This window comes from Bufo bufo, chromosome 3 (genome assembly GCF_905171765.1).
Source record: "Bufo bufo chromosome 3, aBufBuf1.1, whole genome shotgun sequence".
NCBI classification, from domain to species: domain Eukaryota; kingdom Metazoa; phylum Chordata; class Amphibia; order Anura; family Bufonidae; genus Bufo; species Bufo bufo.
This window is the reverse complement of record NC_053391.1, coordinates 611,179,257-611,194,866: the sequence shown is the minus strand read 5'-3', so window position 1 is coordinate 611,194,866 and position 15,610 is coordinate 611,179,257. Positions and strand designations below refer to the sequence as shown.

The 15,610-nt window shown below is 47.8% G+C and overlaps 2 protein-coding genes across 2 annotated transcripts in view; one reads left to right on the top strand and one right to left on the bottom strand.

Annotated features, from left to right (window-relative positions):
- Positions 1-3,466, bottom strand: part of SETDB2 (SET domain bifurcated histone lysine methyltransferase 2) — a 56,515-nt gene extending 53,049 nt beyond the window's left edge. The window contains exon 1 of the mRNA XM_040426023.1: positions 3,326-3,466. The gene's annotated coding sequence lies outside the window, so the exon portion shown is untranslated. The remainder of the gene's footprint in view (positions 1-3,325) is intronic.
- A 159-nt stretch (positions 3,467-3,625) lies between these two features.
- CAB39L (calcium binding protein 39 like) overlaps positions 3,626-15,610 on the top strand; it is a 98,885-nt gene continuing 86,900 nt past the window's right edge. Inside the window, exon 1 of the mRNA XM_040426017.1 lies at positions 3,626-3,708. The gene's annotated coding sequence lies outside the window, so the exon portion shown is untranslated. The remainder of the gene's footprint in view (positions 3,709-15,610) is intronic.

Genomic DNA, 15,610 nt, shown 5'->3' with positions numbered 1-15,610 from the left:
GATGCCGCATGCTAATGAGCTGATTTGAGTCCAGCGTTTATTTAATTCAGAGCTATAGCCACTCCCCCGCCCACCTGCTGCTGGTTCATATGGAAAATAACTATCAATCAGCAGCAGGTGGGCGGGGAGAGTCAGGAGCTCATGAATATTCATGACTCATCATTATCAGCTGGAGCTTTTCAATACAAGATGTTGGCAGATTGACTGGGTCAATTAAAGAAAGTGACCCAGCATTGTGCTAAGAGAATCAGTCACTTATTTATGTTGCCCTTAGTTAGGACACCATAAAACTGGTGACAGGTTCCCTTTAAGGACAGTGATGTCACCAGAGCTTCTTGCCGCATACGTTTAATGGAGGCCAGTGGCATCTGTCACCCATAGGCTGTTATGGCATTCATTAATGCATATGCATATTTTTTTTTTTAACTAGATGCTGATCGCCACTGCTCTGAGAGTCACCAAAAAAGAAAATAAGTCATACTTACGTCCACAGGACCATGCTGGTCTTTGCTTCCTGGTCCTTCTCAACACAGGAAATGCCCAATCTGCCAACCACTGGCCTCAGCCATCAGTGACGGTGAGCACGACCATCTCTCATATAACACTGTTAAAAGGGTATTCCCATCTCAGACATTGATGGCATATCGTTAGGGTATGCCATCAATGTGAGATAGGTGTGGGACCCACCTCCTATCTCCAGAGTGCGCCCCTCAAAGTGAAGGAGAGCACACCATCATGGGAGTTCCGAAAATAATCAAGCAAGTGTGCTTGGCTGTTTTTTCGGAAATCCCATAGATGTGAATGGCGAGTGCAGTACACTAGCGCAGACACCGCTCCATTCAACCACTATGGGACTGCCGGATGTAGTTGAGCCAGTGCTCAGCTATTTGTGAAACAACCATAGTGGCAAACGGAGGGTGGCAGCGGACGGACGGCCGCTCTCTGTTCACTTCAGGGGCCCTGTTTTGGAGATAGAAGAGACTCCCAGAGGAGGAACCTGCACCAATCCGACACTGACGGCATATCCTAATGCCGAAGATGAGATGAGACAACCCATGAAGTTGCAGAACTGGTACATTTTCTGCAGCATGAATTTCCTTGAGCATTTGGAAGGGCATCTGCACTGAATAATGATGTTCTTCAAAATTATCATTTGACACCAGAAGTTCATGAGCTCAGATGCCGCTGATTTCAAGAATGAAGGAGGTATGGCACTGTATGCAACCATATGTAATGGACCAATGCATCCCAAAAACAAATGCACCGATGCAGCGGCTGGTGGTATCTGTCATAAGATCAAACCCATTATAAATGGAATCCAAAATGCAGGTCAACACGGCTTAAAGGGGTTGTGTCACAAAACATATTCTACATTTTTCAAACCAGCACCTGGATCTGAATACTTTTGTCATTGCATGTAATTAAAAATTTAGCATAGCCAGTGAGCTATTCAATAAAATGCATCTGTATAGCGCCACCTGCTGTTTGGGATTTTCCTTTTTTTTTTTTTGTCCATCTCACTGTGCTGGTCGAACGTGCTCAGTTTAAGGGCCCATTCACACGACCGTATGATCGCTGTGCCAGTGCTGCGGACTGCAAATACTGGTCCGCAATGCACGGGCACCGGACGTGTGAATCTCGTATTGCGTTGCGGACCCACTGACTTGAATGGGACCGTGATCCATGTGCGGTACAGGGCTGGTTCTAACTTTGTTAGAAAGGGAGTCATTTACTATATGTCTGATTTTATTTTTTACATCAATCATGGCATAACCCCTTTAAAGTAGCACTCCCACAAATGTTTAATTCTCTGACCTGTCAGAAAGGTACATGATGTAAACTGTAGTGAAGGTAATCTTCTTACCAGACTCTATTTGTGAGCTATAACCTCCCTTCTGCTCCTCAGCTGTGTCATGGGTCAACACTAGGGCTGCAGTAAAGGATTATTTTTTTAAGATTAATCGAGTACTCTAATAAGAAAAATTAATTAATAGACTGTTTTCCTTTATAAAAACTCATCAGACCTCTGCCATCAGTCCCCAACACCTTTCATTCCCCCTGTGCAATCAGCCCAAGTGCATTAGTTCCCCTGGTGCCATCAGCTCTTCCCCCTTGTGCCAGCAGCTCCCCCCCCCCCCCGCTCGTCCTGACACCCGTAGTGTACAGCGTCATTGGTTGCTATGACGCTGTGCACTCCGGGTGCCCGGCCTTAGTCGCACCAATTTACCTTATCAGCAGTGGCGCCGCCGACACTCCATTGTTCCGCGCTGCTCTGCGCCTGACATCACACAGCGCGTCAGGTCACGGCGGGCGTACGTCAGGAGGTCAGTGCAGCACGGGACCATGGATGTGCTGTGGAGTGTCCGGAGGCCCCCTGCTGGAAAGGCGAGTATTCTGAGCGCAGCGGGAGACCAGGGAGCGGGAGTAATAGCAAGCGCTTCACGCCCGCTCTGTGGTCACGTGACACAAACGAATCCTCGATGCAAAAAATTTGCATCAAGGATTTTTTTGTGTCGAATTACTCGATTTAGTCGAGTATTCGTTGCAGCCCTAGTCACCACTCTGATTTCTTAACCGACACAGGACGGGAAGTCGGCTACTTCTCTATTCATTCCTATGAGACTGACATTGTGGATCCCATAGGAATACATTCCTGTCCACACATAAGATGCTGTGTTTGGAAAGTCAGAGTGTTGGTCACATGACACAGCTGAGGATCAGAAGGGAGGTTATAACTCACAGTTTACATCACTTACGTACAAGGTCATAGACAAAACATTTTTGTGGAGTGCTACTTTAAAGTGCTCCTGTACATTGGGAAAACTTTTTGATATGTGTCATAACGACACGCCAAAAGTTTTGATGGCTGAGGGTCTGCGCCGAGACCCCCACCAATCACTAGAAACGAGCTGATATAGCGTGCACTCGCTGCAGGAGGCGTAATCATGGACTATTATGTCTGATGCAGCAAGCAGATAGATTGCCATATGTGAGCGGGCCTCGTTCTAGTGATCGGTGGTGGTCTCAGCACTTTGAACCCCACTGATCAAAACCTTTGAATCGTTGCTATGACATAGTAAAAGATTTCCCAAAGTCTAAGTGGGTAAAGCATAGGGCGCCCTGTACAGGTATGTCTGCAGCCAGCTAGGCGAGTATATCTACGCCCCATGTATTATATGGGGCTACATGCGGTTACAGAGGCATCTAGACTCGAGTGCACAAATAATTCATATTCTACCAAGCAGGGAGCCCCAAATGTGCAGAGCCCTTTAAGAGGCGCCATTAAGCACAACATTTGCAGCATGCTTCAGCCTGTAGTACCAACCCCGACAACTCCCGCACATCACCCCGGAACCATGAGCCATTCCAGCCAGAGCAGAGGCGCCCGCTACAAAGTGCACACAGCCCACCACGCCGCCATCTTACGTATGGCACATAACAGCGCAGTCATACACGGAAGAGCCGCTAGGCGGTCACGTGGTCTAAGCATTCCCCCCTCCTGAGTGAATTCACAAGTCAATAAAGTTTTTTTTTCCGCTCTGTGTTTACAAACGCCGCGGCCCCGCCCTTTCCACTCCTCCCTCGTGTCACTCATTGCTGTTGCCATGGAAGCGGCGCAGTGTCATTCGCTGGGCAGCCCAGTACGGAAGCGCCGGCTCTTCCTGACACAAGAGGTGGGAGCTCGGAGTCTGCAGTGGACACGGAAAGGTCTGTTGCTCTTATTTATACGGTGGTCCCGCGTGTGTCACATGACTTCCCTGTACTGTCCCGTGCCTTATTGTGGGGACTTCGGGCTCACGGCCTTAGGCCTCACAGACAGGGTTTTTTCAGTATAAATGTTTATATATTTGTACAGCTGAGGTGGAAGCCGTGCATGGAACTACAAGTACCAGCTTACCTCGGGAGGCTTAGTGCAATCTGGGAAATGTAGTTCTATAACAGCTGGAAAGACGTCATAGTCCTTCATGTTGTAGTAAACCGGTAGTTGGCCAGTGGGTGTGGCTAACTGGTGCCCAGTCAGTGGGCGTGGCTAAGAGCTTCCAGTCAGTGCGCTCCTTCAGAAGAGTCCTCCTGACTGCACTGCTGTGATGGTGAATACATGTTCTGGGGCGTGTGTCATACAGTAGTGTCCTCCTGACTGCACTGCTGTGATGATGAATTCATGTTCTGGGGCGTGTGTCATACAGTAGTGTCCTCCTGACTGCACTGCTGTGATGGTGAATACATGTTCTGGGGCGTGTGTCATACATTAGTGTCCTCCTGACTGCACTGCTGTGATGGTGAATACATGTTCTGGGGCGTGTGTCATACAGTAGTAGTGTCCTCCTGACTGCACTGCTGTGATGGTGAATACATGTTCTGGGGCGTGTGTCATACAGTAGTGTCCTCCTGACTGCACTGCTGTGATGGTGAATACATGTTCTGGGGCGTGTGTCATACATTAGTGTCCTCCTGACTGCACTGCTGTGATGGTGGATACATGTTCTGGGGCGTGTGTCATACAGTAGTGTCCTCCTGACTGCACTGCTGTGATGATGAATACATGTTCTGGGGTGTGTGTCCTACAGTAGTAGTGTCCTCCTGACTGCACTGCTGTGATGGTGAATACATGTTCTGGGGCGTGTGTCATACAGTAGTGTCCTCCTGACTGCACTGCTGTGATGGTGAATACATGTTCTGGGGCGTGTGTCATATAGTAGTGTCCTCCTGACTGCACTGCTGTGATGGTGAATACATGTTCTGGGGCGTGTGTCATACAGTAGTGTCCTCCTGACTGCACTGCTGTGATGGTGAATACATGTTCTGGGGCGTGTGTCATACAGTAGTGTCCTCCTGACTGCACTGCTGTGATGATGAATTCATGTTCTGGGGCATGTGTCATACAGTAGTGTCCTCCTGACTGCACTGCTGTGATGGTGAATACATGTTCTGGGGCGTGTGTCATACATTAGTGTCCTCCTGACTGCACTGCTGTGATGGTGGATACATGTTCTGGGGCGTGTGTCATACAGTAGTAGTGTCCTCCTGACTGCACTGCTGTGATGGTGAATACATGTTCTGGGGCGTGTGTCATACAGTAGTGTCCTCCTGACTGCACTGCTGTGATGGTGAATACATGTTCTGGGGCGTGTGTCATATAGTAGTGTCCTCCTGACTGCACTGCTGTGATGGTGAATACATGTTCTGGGGCGTGTGTCATACAGTAGTGTCCTCCTGACTGCACTGCTGTGATGATGAATACATGTTCTGGGGTGTGTGTCATACAGTAGTGTCCTCCTGACTGCACTGCTGTGATGGTGAATACATGTTCTGGGGCGTGTGTCATACAGTAGTAGTGTCCTCCTGACTGCACTGCTGTGATGATGAATACATGTTCTGGGGTGTGTGTCATACAGTAGTAGTGTCCTCCTGACTGCACTGCTGTGATGATGAATACATGTTCTGGGGCGTGTGTCATACATTAGTGTCCTCCTGACTGCACTGCTGTGATGGTGAATACATGTTCTGGGGCGTGTGTCATACATTAGTGTCCTCCTGACTGCACTGCTGTGATGATGAATACATGTTCTGGGGCGTGTGTCATACAGTAGTGTCCTCCTGACTGCACTGCTGTGATGGTGAATACATGTTCTGGGGCGTGTGTCATACAGTAGTGTCCTCCTGACTGCACTGCTGTGATGGTGAATACATGTTCTGGGGCGTGTGTCATACATTAGTGTCCTCCTGACTGCACTGCTGTGATGGTGAATACATGTTCTGGGGCGTGTGTCATACATTAGTGTCCTCCTGACTGCACTGCTGTGATGGTGAATACATGTTCTGGGGCGTGTGTCATACAGTAGTGTCCTCCTGACTGCACTGCTGTGATGATGAATACATGTTCTGGGGCGTGTGTCATACAGTAGTGTCCTCCTGACTGCACTGCTGTGATGATGAATACATGTTCTGGGGCGTGTGTTATACAGTAGTGTCCTCCTGACTGCACTGTTGTGATGGTGAATACATGTTCTGGGGCGTGTGTCATACAGTAGTGTCCTCCTGACTGCACTGCTGTGATGGTGAATACATGTTCTGGGGCGTGTGTCATACAGAAGCCAGTGAGGGGGCAGCTATATGATAGCATGGTGGCTCTGTGGTTGGATCACTTGCATCACTAGGACTTGGTCTTGAATCTGACCAAGGGCCACATCTGCGTGGAGTTGGTATATTCTCTTTGTATTTCCTCTTTTTCCCCAAAAAACATGGAGGTGAAAGGGGTTGTCCCATTAAGGGTCCATTCAGACAACCGTAGTTCAGGGTCGACATCCGTTCTGCAATTTTGGTTTGGAACCATTCATTTCAATGCGGCCGCAAAAGATGCGGACAGCACACCATGTGCCGTCCGCATCCGTTATTACGTTCCGCGGCCACGCAAATAAGATAGAGCATGTCCTATTCTTGCCCGCAATCCCGGACAAGAACAACTATTTCTATCACAGGGCCAGTCATGTGCGGTCTGCAAAATGCAGAACGGCCGGCATCCGTGTTTTGCGGTTCTGCAATTTGCGGACGTCTGAATGGACCCTTAGACAACTTATCTGCTATCCACAGGATAGGGGATAAGTGTGTAATCGGCAGGGGTCCAACCGCTGGGGACCAGGCCCACCAATCGCAAGAATGGGGTCCGTACTCCCTGTTTCAATGGAGCGGTGGTCACGCATGCATGTCCGCCACTCCATTCTACTCTATGGGACTGACACAGATATCCCAGTACAAGCGCTCGGCTATCTCCCATAGATCGGAGGACATGTGTGACCACCACTCCATTCAAATGGTGGAGCACAGGTCTCTATTCTTATGATCGGCAGGGACCCCAGTGGTCACACCCCTGCCGATCAGGCGCTTATGCCTTATCCTGTGGATAGCGGATAAGTTGTCTTAAAGGGGTCTAAACCCGGACATATCCCCATCCTCACCGCTCCAGCACCCCTGATATGAGACAAGAACTGCTCCAATGCTCTCCCTTGCCCTGCGCTGGAGGCCTCCGCTCAGCAGTGTTCCTGGTGACGTCACCGACTCCGATGGGCGGGCTTTGGCGTTGTCCTAGCCATTTTACAGGCTAGGGCAGCACTAAAGACTGCCCATTAGTGCAAGTGACGTCACCGGGCTCACTGCTGGGCAGAAGCCTCCACCTGGCAGCCCTACGGAAAGGCCGGTACGTCACCGGATCTCCAAAAAATGCCTTTGCCCTGCGCGAAGCGGCACAGGGAAAAGTAGAGCATCAGAGCATGAAATGCTCCAACGCTCATATCGGGGGGCTGGAGGGGTGAAGATGGGGATATGTTCGGGTTCAGCTCTGAACCTGAACAACCCCTTTATTGGAACAACCCCACTGTCTGCATTAGTGACAGGGACATTAGATTGTGGCCTCATTAGGGACAGAATCTGATGGGTGCTGCTGTGTGGTGGTGACCACTGGATGACAGTGGTCCTGTTGTGCCGTCCCCACCTCTCCTTCGGATTATGGCTATGTACACAGAGCGGCATGTGATGATTGGGTTACTAAGCTTCGGCCTTTCCTGTGCTCTACACAGTGTTATCTGGGCATCCGGCCAAGTGTCCCCATCGTGTTATCAGCGCTTACACTGTAGTGTGCCCGGGACACACGCCGCATGTTCTGTATAGTCGATCGAGCTCGGTTCAGACTACAGGCAGAAATATCATCTTATAAGGATCCGACTTCATAATTTGTGGGTTGTGAATGTTGTTCAAAAGGCTTCATCTACGGGGACAGACCTCGTTCACATCCTGTGTCATCACTGCCCTGTATCAATGTGTTCTAATGGTAGAGAAACCCCTGTGCAGCCGCTAAATCCCTCCTGCGCTCGTGATGTGAAGGGGGGCAGCATGCAGTACATGGACACACCTGGTGCAGTCAGTTCCTATCTGGTTGCAGGTCTATAGTACTGTACTCACATGATGATGCGAGTACAGTACAATTAGACCAGTGATATGTTAGGAACTGACTGTATGATAAATTACTATGATTTAGGTTAGTCCAGGACAGGGGAGCTACGGACGACCATGGTTGATCTGGAAAACATGGTCCATGTGTCGGCCGCCTCTCCCCCGACTCACGCTGACTGCATCTTGGTGATTTATGGTGCAGTCAGTTCCTATCTGGTTGCAGGTCTATAGTACTGTACTCACATGATGATGAGCCGCAGTTGGTCCGGGGTATGCCGCCGACACACAGACCATGTTTTCCGGACTGCACATAGTCGTGTGAATCAGCCCTCTATGATAAATACTCCTCTTTTTTTTTTTTTTTCTTTTTTTTTAATCCACACCTTGTTTTGGCTTCAAAAACGGTACAAGAAAACCTGAAATTGGAAACCCAGCTTAAAGGGATTGTTCACCTTTGAGAGGGCCCCCACCCCAATGCCATGGGACCTGTGGAGGCAAGCACCCTTACCCACTCTCTACCACTGGGTTCCAGCTCTTTTGGTCCCTTCGGCTAATGTCTCGGTCCGGTCTCCGCGTGTCAACATCTGGTTTGACGTGGGTCACGTGGCCATCGGAGTAACACATGAGGGACACGTCACCCTTGTCAGACCAGATGAAAGCCTAGAATAAAATCTACCCCATCTCATAGTTAGGGAAGGGTTGTAAACGACCATAAATCTGCTGGGGCACCGACCCTGCCCGTACCCCCTTTTTGGAAAGTGGTAAAACACCATTTGCACAAAAGTTTTGGGGGTTTCTGGCCTATGGGGATAATAATATCTACTTTCTAGTGTGCTTATGAGTGGGTTGTGTGTTCTTTGTACATGGCACACTAGTGCATTGTGTTATTTCAGCTTTATTGTACCGGCCGCTCTCACTTTGGTTTTCCATCCACACCCATTGACTCATATCCGGTTCAGACTGCATTTGATTGTAGAAACCTTCCCACGGACACCAAAGATGCCACGACTAAACCATTCTGATGTTGCGAAACATTCATCCGTACAAATTAATTTCGCTAAAGCCTCATGCGCACGACCGCAAGTATTTTGTGGTCCGCAAACCACACATTCGCAAAATCCAGATACTGCACCCAGCATTTTCCTAATAGAACCACCCATTCTTGATTGAAAAATGGACAAGAATTGGACATGTTCTGCGATCTGCGGAACGACCGCACAGATGCGGGCACCACATGGATGACATCTATACGCTGTCCACATTTTTTGCGGACCCATAGAAATGAATGAGTCCATGTGCGATCCTCAAAAAATACAGTCGTGCACATGAGGCCTAACAATCAGTAAAATCAGAATTTTCGGCTACTTTAACCAGTTCAAGATCAATGCCCCTTCCTGATCAGGCACATTTAAATATTTTATGGTCTCCGGGGGCGGGGCTAGAAGTTGTGGTGTGGGATAGTACTGGCATTATTATTTAATTAGATTGTTTTTGTTTTTGTTTTTTTGTTCTACCAAGAAGATCATACAAGACCTTTTATGGGCATTTAAAGGATAACTGTCCTGTTTTTATAAAAAAAATAATAATAATCAATTTTAGCATAGGTTATTGCTGCAGCAGCATTATGCATAAAGCAATCTTTAGTTTCTTCACTTACCACTGTTTTCCTTAAATTTTTTCCCTTAGTTACAGCTGTTTAAACATTTACAATATGAGGATCTTCTCAAGATGGCTCCTCTGCCAGTTCTCTGAGGCCAAAACTGCTTTCCCTCACTTCCCATACACACTTGCTGTAGCCAGCAGCTCCCTGCCAGCCAATCAGATTGGATTACTCAGAGACACGCCTCCTCACTCTGAAGCCTAATGCAGGCATGCAGTGTGAAGGACCGCCCCTCCGTCTTCCTGTCTTCTTAGGCTACTTTCACACTCGCGTTTGGTGCGGATCCGTTATTCATCTGCACAGACGGATCCGTTCAGATAATACAACTGTCTGCTTCAGTTTGTATTATCTTTAACATAGCCAAGATGGTTCCGCCTTGAACACCATTGGAAGTCTATGGAGGACGGATCCGTTTTCTATTGTGCCAGATTGTGGCATAGAAAACAGATCCGTCCCCATTGACTTACATTGTGTGTCAGGACGGATCCGTTTGGCTCAGTTTCATCAGACGGACACCAAAACGCTGCAAGCAGAATGGAGACTGATCGGAGGCAAACTGATGCATTCTGAGCGGATCCTTTTCCATTCAGAATGCATTAGGGCAAAACGGATCCGTTTTGGACCGCTTGTGAGAGCCCTGAACGGATCTCACAAACGGAAAGCCAAAACGCCAGTGTGAAAGTAGACTTAGGCTCTTTTCACACGTCCGCAATTCTGTTCCGCATTTTGCGGAACGGAATTGCGGACCCACTCACTTCTATGGGGCCGCACGATGTGCGGCCTGGATCCGGAAATGCGCACCCGCAGTTCCGGGTCCGCAATTCCGATCCCAAAAAAAATAGAACATGTCCTATTCTTGTCCACAATTGCAGACAAGAATAGGCATTTTCTATTAAGTGCCGGCGATGTGCGGTCCTCAAAATGCGGAACGCACATTGCCGGTGTCCATTTTTTGCGGATCCGCAAAACACACACGGATGTGTGAATGGAGCCTTAACGAGAGACAGATGAGCCCTAGTAACGGTCTTTTAAGGGAGCATTGAAAGGGACAGGAGACAATAATGAAAGCTGTTATTATAAGGTAATTACAGATCTTTTGGCAATCATTGACAGACTAGCTCAGGTATACATGCCTAGCTCTAAAAAACTAGCAAATAAAATAAAAATATGACAGTTACCCTTTAAAATTATACAGTATTTTTTTTGCTGATTTCTCCTGTAACAGGGGTAACACAGCCTTCTGTCGCGCACACCGCAGATCTGATCGCTAGGATCGGAGCAGGATTTGTATACACAGCTTTCATTGAGCACTGTATATACAGGAAAGGGAAGGGGCCTGGACAGTGACAAAAATGTCCCTCTCTCTGCAAGGGCCTTCAGAAATGATCTTGCAGAACGCCCAGACATTTCTAGTGGTTTAGCCTTTTTTCTGCAGTTTTCCCATGTTTTCTTAACACACAAAACCTGCTTGTAGAAACATCACGAAAAATGCCCCAGTCAGAGAGTGACACCGGGGGGGGGGGGGGCAGCTGATTGATGATCTCTTCTTCCTCCTTCTTCTTGACTTTGGGTCTCAGATCTCAGTCATATCTGAACAGCTGCCACAATTCGTACTCCGCGTACGGATCCCTACTGCATCTATACTATTGACTCCAGTCCTGCCGTATAGCATGGATCACAGGTTTTCTGCAAAAATCTCCATATGGTGGCCATGCCTGAAGACCGGAGATATTTATACTACGCATACGTGTTTCGAATACGTCAGGAGATTTTTCCCATCGTATGTGTCATACTGAAACAGAAAAACACACTGGGGGAAATTCATCAAAATTGGTGTAAAAGAAAAATGATCTTAGTTGCTCATAGCAACCAATCAGATTCCACCTTTCATTTTTCAAAGGAGCTGTGAAAAATAAAAGGTGGAATCCGTTTTGATAGATCTCCCCCACTAACCCAGGTTTACTAATGTGCCTTTGCCAAATTCTCTCTAAAAAGTGGTGCAAATTGGCTCATCTGGGGTTTCTACACTTTTTTTCTGACATGCTTGATAAGGGGTGGGGCTTATTAGAAAGAAGGTGGAGCTGTGTGGGAAAGGGGAGGGCTTATATGTGCCCTTTTGCGCCAAAATTGTGGAGTAAAAATCTGTCTCAAACCAAGCCAACCAATAGTTGTTATAGGCCTCATGCACACGACCGTTGTTTTGGTCCGCATCCGAGCCGCAGTTTTTGTGGCTTGGATGCGGACCCGTTCACTTCAATGGGGCCGCAAAAGATGCGGACAGCACTCTGTGTGCTTTCCCCATCCGTTGCTCCGTTCCGTGGTCCGCCAAAAAAAATATAACCTGTCCTATTCTTGTCTGTTTTGCTGATAAGAATAGGCAGTTATATTAATGGCTGTCTGTGCCGTTCCGCAAATCGCGGAATGCACACGGACGCCATCCGTGTTTTGCGGATCCGCAATTTGCGGACCGCAAAACACACAACGGTCGTGTGCATGAGGCCATAGAGTGAGAGAAAAGTGCCTGTCCCTGCACCACATGTATCGTCCAGCCTGAGCCCCGGTGATAAGTCTGCCCGTCTAAGCCTACACCATCTCCAGAGTTAGTAAACCTGGGCCAATGTGAACAGCGCCTAAGATGTGCAGGTTTCACCCCCGCCTCAGTTCTCGGGAATGTAAGGCCCCTTTCACACGGGCGAGTATTCCGCGCGGGTGCGATGCGTGAGTTGAATGCATTGCACCCGCACTGAATACTGGCCCATTCATTTCTATGGGGCTGTTCACATGAGCGGTGATTTTCACGCATCACTTGTGCGTTGCGTGAAAATCGCAGCATGCTCTATATTCTGCGTTTTTCACGCAATGCAGGCCCCATAGAAGTGAATGGGGCCGCGTGAAAATCGCAAGCATCCGCAAGCAAGTGCGGATGCGGTGCGATTTTCACGCACGGTTGCTAGGAGACGATCGGGATGGAGACCCGATCATTATTATTTTCCCTTATAACATGGTTATAAGGGAAAATAATAGCATTCTGAATACGGAATGCATAGTACAATGGTGCTGGAGGGGTTAAAAAAGAAATAAAAAATATTTAACTCACCTTAGTCCACTTGCTCGCGCAGCCCGGCATCTCCTTTTCTGTCTCCTTTGCTGAACAGTGGTGACATCACTCCGGTCATCACATGATCCATCACATGATCTTTTACCATGGTGATGGATAATGTGATGGACCATGTGATGACCGGAGTGACATCACCACAGGTCCTGTTCAGCAAAGGAGACAGAAGGAGATGCCGGGCTGCGCGAGCAAGTGGACTAAGGTGAGTTAAATTTTTATTTTTATTTTTTAACCCCTCCAGCACCATTTTACTATGCATTCTGTATTCAGAATGCTCTTATTTTCCCTTATAACCATGTTATAAGGGAAAATAATACAATCTACAGAACACCGATCCCAAGCCCGAACTTCTGTGAAGAAGTTCGGGTTTGGGTACCAAACATGCGCGATTTTTCTCACGTGAGTGCAAAACGCATTACAATGTTTTGCACTCGCGCGGAAAAATCGCGGGTGTTCCCGTAACGCACCTGCACATTTTCCCGCAACGCCCGTGTGAAAGAGGCCTAAAGCACTCTATTAATATTCCATCTAGATTCCTCACTGGGGCCACTCTGTATAATAATGTCACATTGTATTAATGACGGAGATGAAGGCTTCCAAACAAAGAGACAGTGTTTTCATTTTGTAATTCAAAATGTGGAAAGAAAATGAAATGTCCCAAATGAAGATTAGGAAGTTATTAATAGAAGGTAAAGGAGCGTGGAAGGAGACTTGTTTTGGAATCATTTATTTTAAAGGGGTTGTCGCATAAAGACATCCGCTGTTCGTATGCCGTATTAAAGGAGCCAGAGAACCAAGAGCCATCTGGTACAAGAGGCTCCCGTTCCGGCAGAGCCGTCCGGTACAAGAGGCTCCCGTTCCGGCAGAGCCGTCCGGTACAAGAGGCTCCCGTTCCGGCAGAGCCGTCCGGTACAAGAGGCTCCCGTTCCGGCAGAGCCGTCCGGTACAAGAGGCTCCCGTTCCGGCAGAGCCGTCCGGTACAAGAGGCTCCCGTTCCGGCAGAGCCGTCCGGTACAAGAGGCTCCCGTTCCGGCAGAGCCGTCTATACATTACAAGGAAATCTTCAGGTCTCTTCAACACGAGCGACACGGATTGTGTCAGGATCTCTTCAGGAAAAAACTGATTTTTGCACGCAAGCTGAATCTGTTTTTTCGACCATTGCGTTCAGTGTTTCCGTTTTTTTCTGTCTGGATTGTATCCGGATTGCATACGTTTTTCACACGCGCGATGAAAGACTGAAGAATAACAATCTACATCTTTTAGAAACTGTCAGTGAAAAACCCATTGCATCTGGATGCCCCATTCACTTCTATGGAGCCAGAGGTGCGTGAAAAGCGCACAGTATGGAACATGCTGCGATTTTTCTTGAACGCAGAGATGATGCATGAAAAACCACACCCATGTACACGGACCCATTGAAAGGAATGGGTCAGGATTCAGTCCGGATGCTACACGCATCGCATCTAAATGGAAAACTCGCTCATGTGAACTCGGCCTTAGAGTCCTGGAATCTACTGAATTACACTGACATAATGCTGTCAGAGTAAAGCCGGGTTCACATTGGCGTTCTAGAATTCCATTATAGGTTCTGTTATAACGGAATTCTAGGACGGAATGCAAAACGGGACCCTTTAAGAGGCATATTGTTTTGCTCCGTCCTAATACATGTCTATGGGGGCACATAACGGTTCAGTTTCTTTCAGTTATACATGACGGAAAAAATAGTCCTGTCGACAAGGACTCTCGGGGTCACCTAGAATTATAAATGTCAGAGGAGCGGAGACCTGACACACGCCGCGAGTTCCTCACATTGACTTCACGTCTGGTCTCAGGTTTTTCCCTAGAAATTGTTTTCACTGTATGACATGAAAAAGACCTTTTTAAACCTAGTCATGGTAATGGACTCTGACGTGTCCGCTGGGCGACGTATACCAGACCTTCCAAGTGTCCTGCTGAAGCTTCCCATGTCTCCTACAGGCTGCTCCATCAAAGAACTTCTGTGGGCAGAGGAATGGTCATTCTGCCTATGCTCCTGTCCCCAAAGAGAAGGCCCCAGAAGTGAGATGGGAACCAGTTCAATGAACAATGATTTCTCTGTAAAAAAGGGAAAACCCACGGCGCATGTGCCAGGTCTCTACTGGAGGAGCTGATGGATGACAGTGGAGGCGTCTTCCATCTCAGTCAGCGCATCAGGGGCCTCCTTAGCCAAGATTCAGCAGGACACTTGGAAGGTCTGGATATACACCTCAGGGCATATTCACAAATGGCGTCAGAGTTTTTTCTTGTTCTATTAGGTGTGCAGCGTTACTGGGGGACCAATAGGGTCTAGAAAGGTCTTCTCATGTCAAACAGCCTGATGGGGACAGCTTATGGCCACCTCTGCTATCAGGGCTGTGGAGTCGGAGTCGGGGGAAATTTTGGGTACCTGGAGTCGGCAAACAATGCACCGACTCCGACTCCTACTAAATTTAGATTGGAATAATAAAAAAAAAAAAAGCAAGTTTAAATGTCCCAATTCACAAAAAGTTATAATTAATGACTTCTCTACTGTAAGAATAAAGACCAATGCATGCAGTGCCTCACGTAACCGCAAAACGAACACGTTAAGTGACCGTGAAGAAGCATGCTTTTCATGTGCTTCACTATATGGCACGCAACGCACAGTTAGGAGCTGCAATACTTATACTTTCCATAGTGTTGTGTTACACGCAGCGTCCATGTGTAACCTCGCCTCTCACTGATAAGGGATTAAATACATTTTTTGCAGGACTAGAGACACTTGTATAAGTGAAGGGAATGGAGGGTCAATAGCTCAAGACTGAAGCTGTAAACCATTGGAAAAACTGCTGTCATTCAGCTAAGGCTATAAAAACTTGTAAACTCCGATT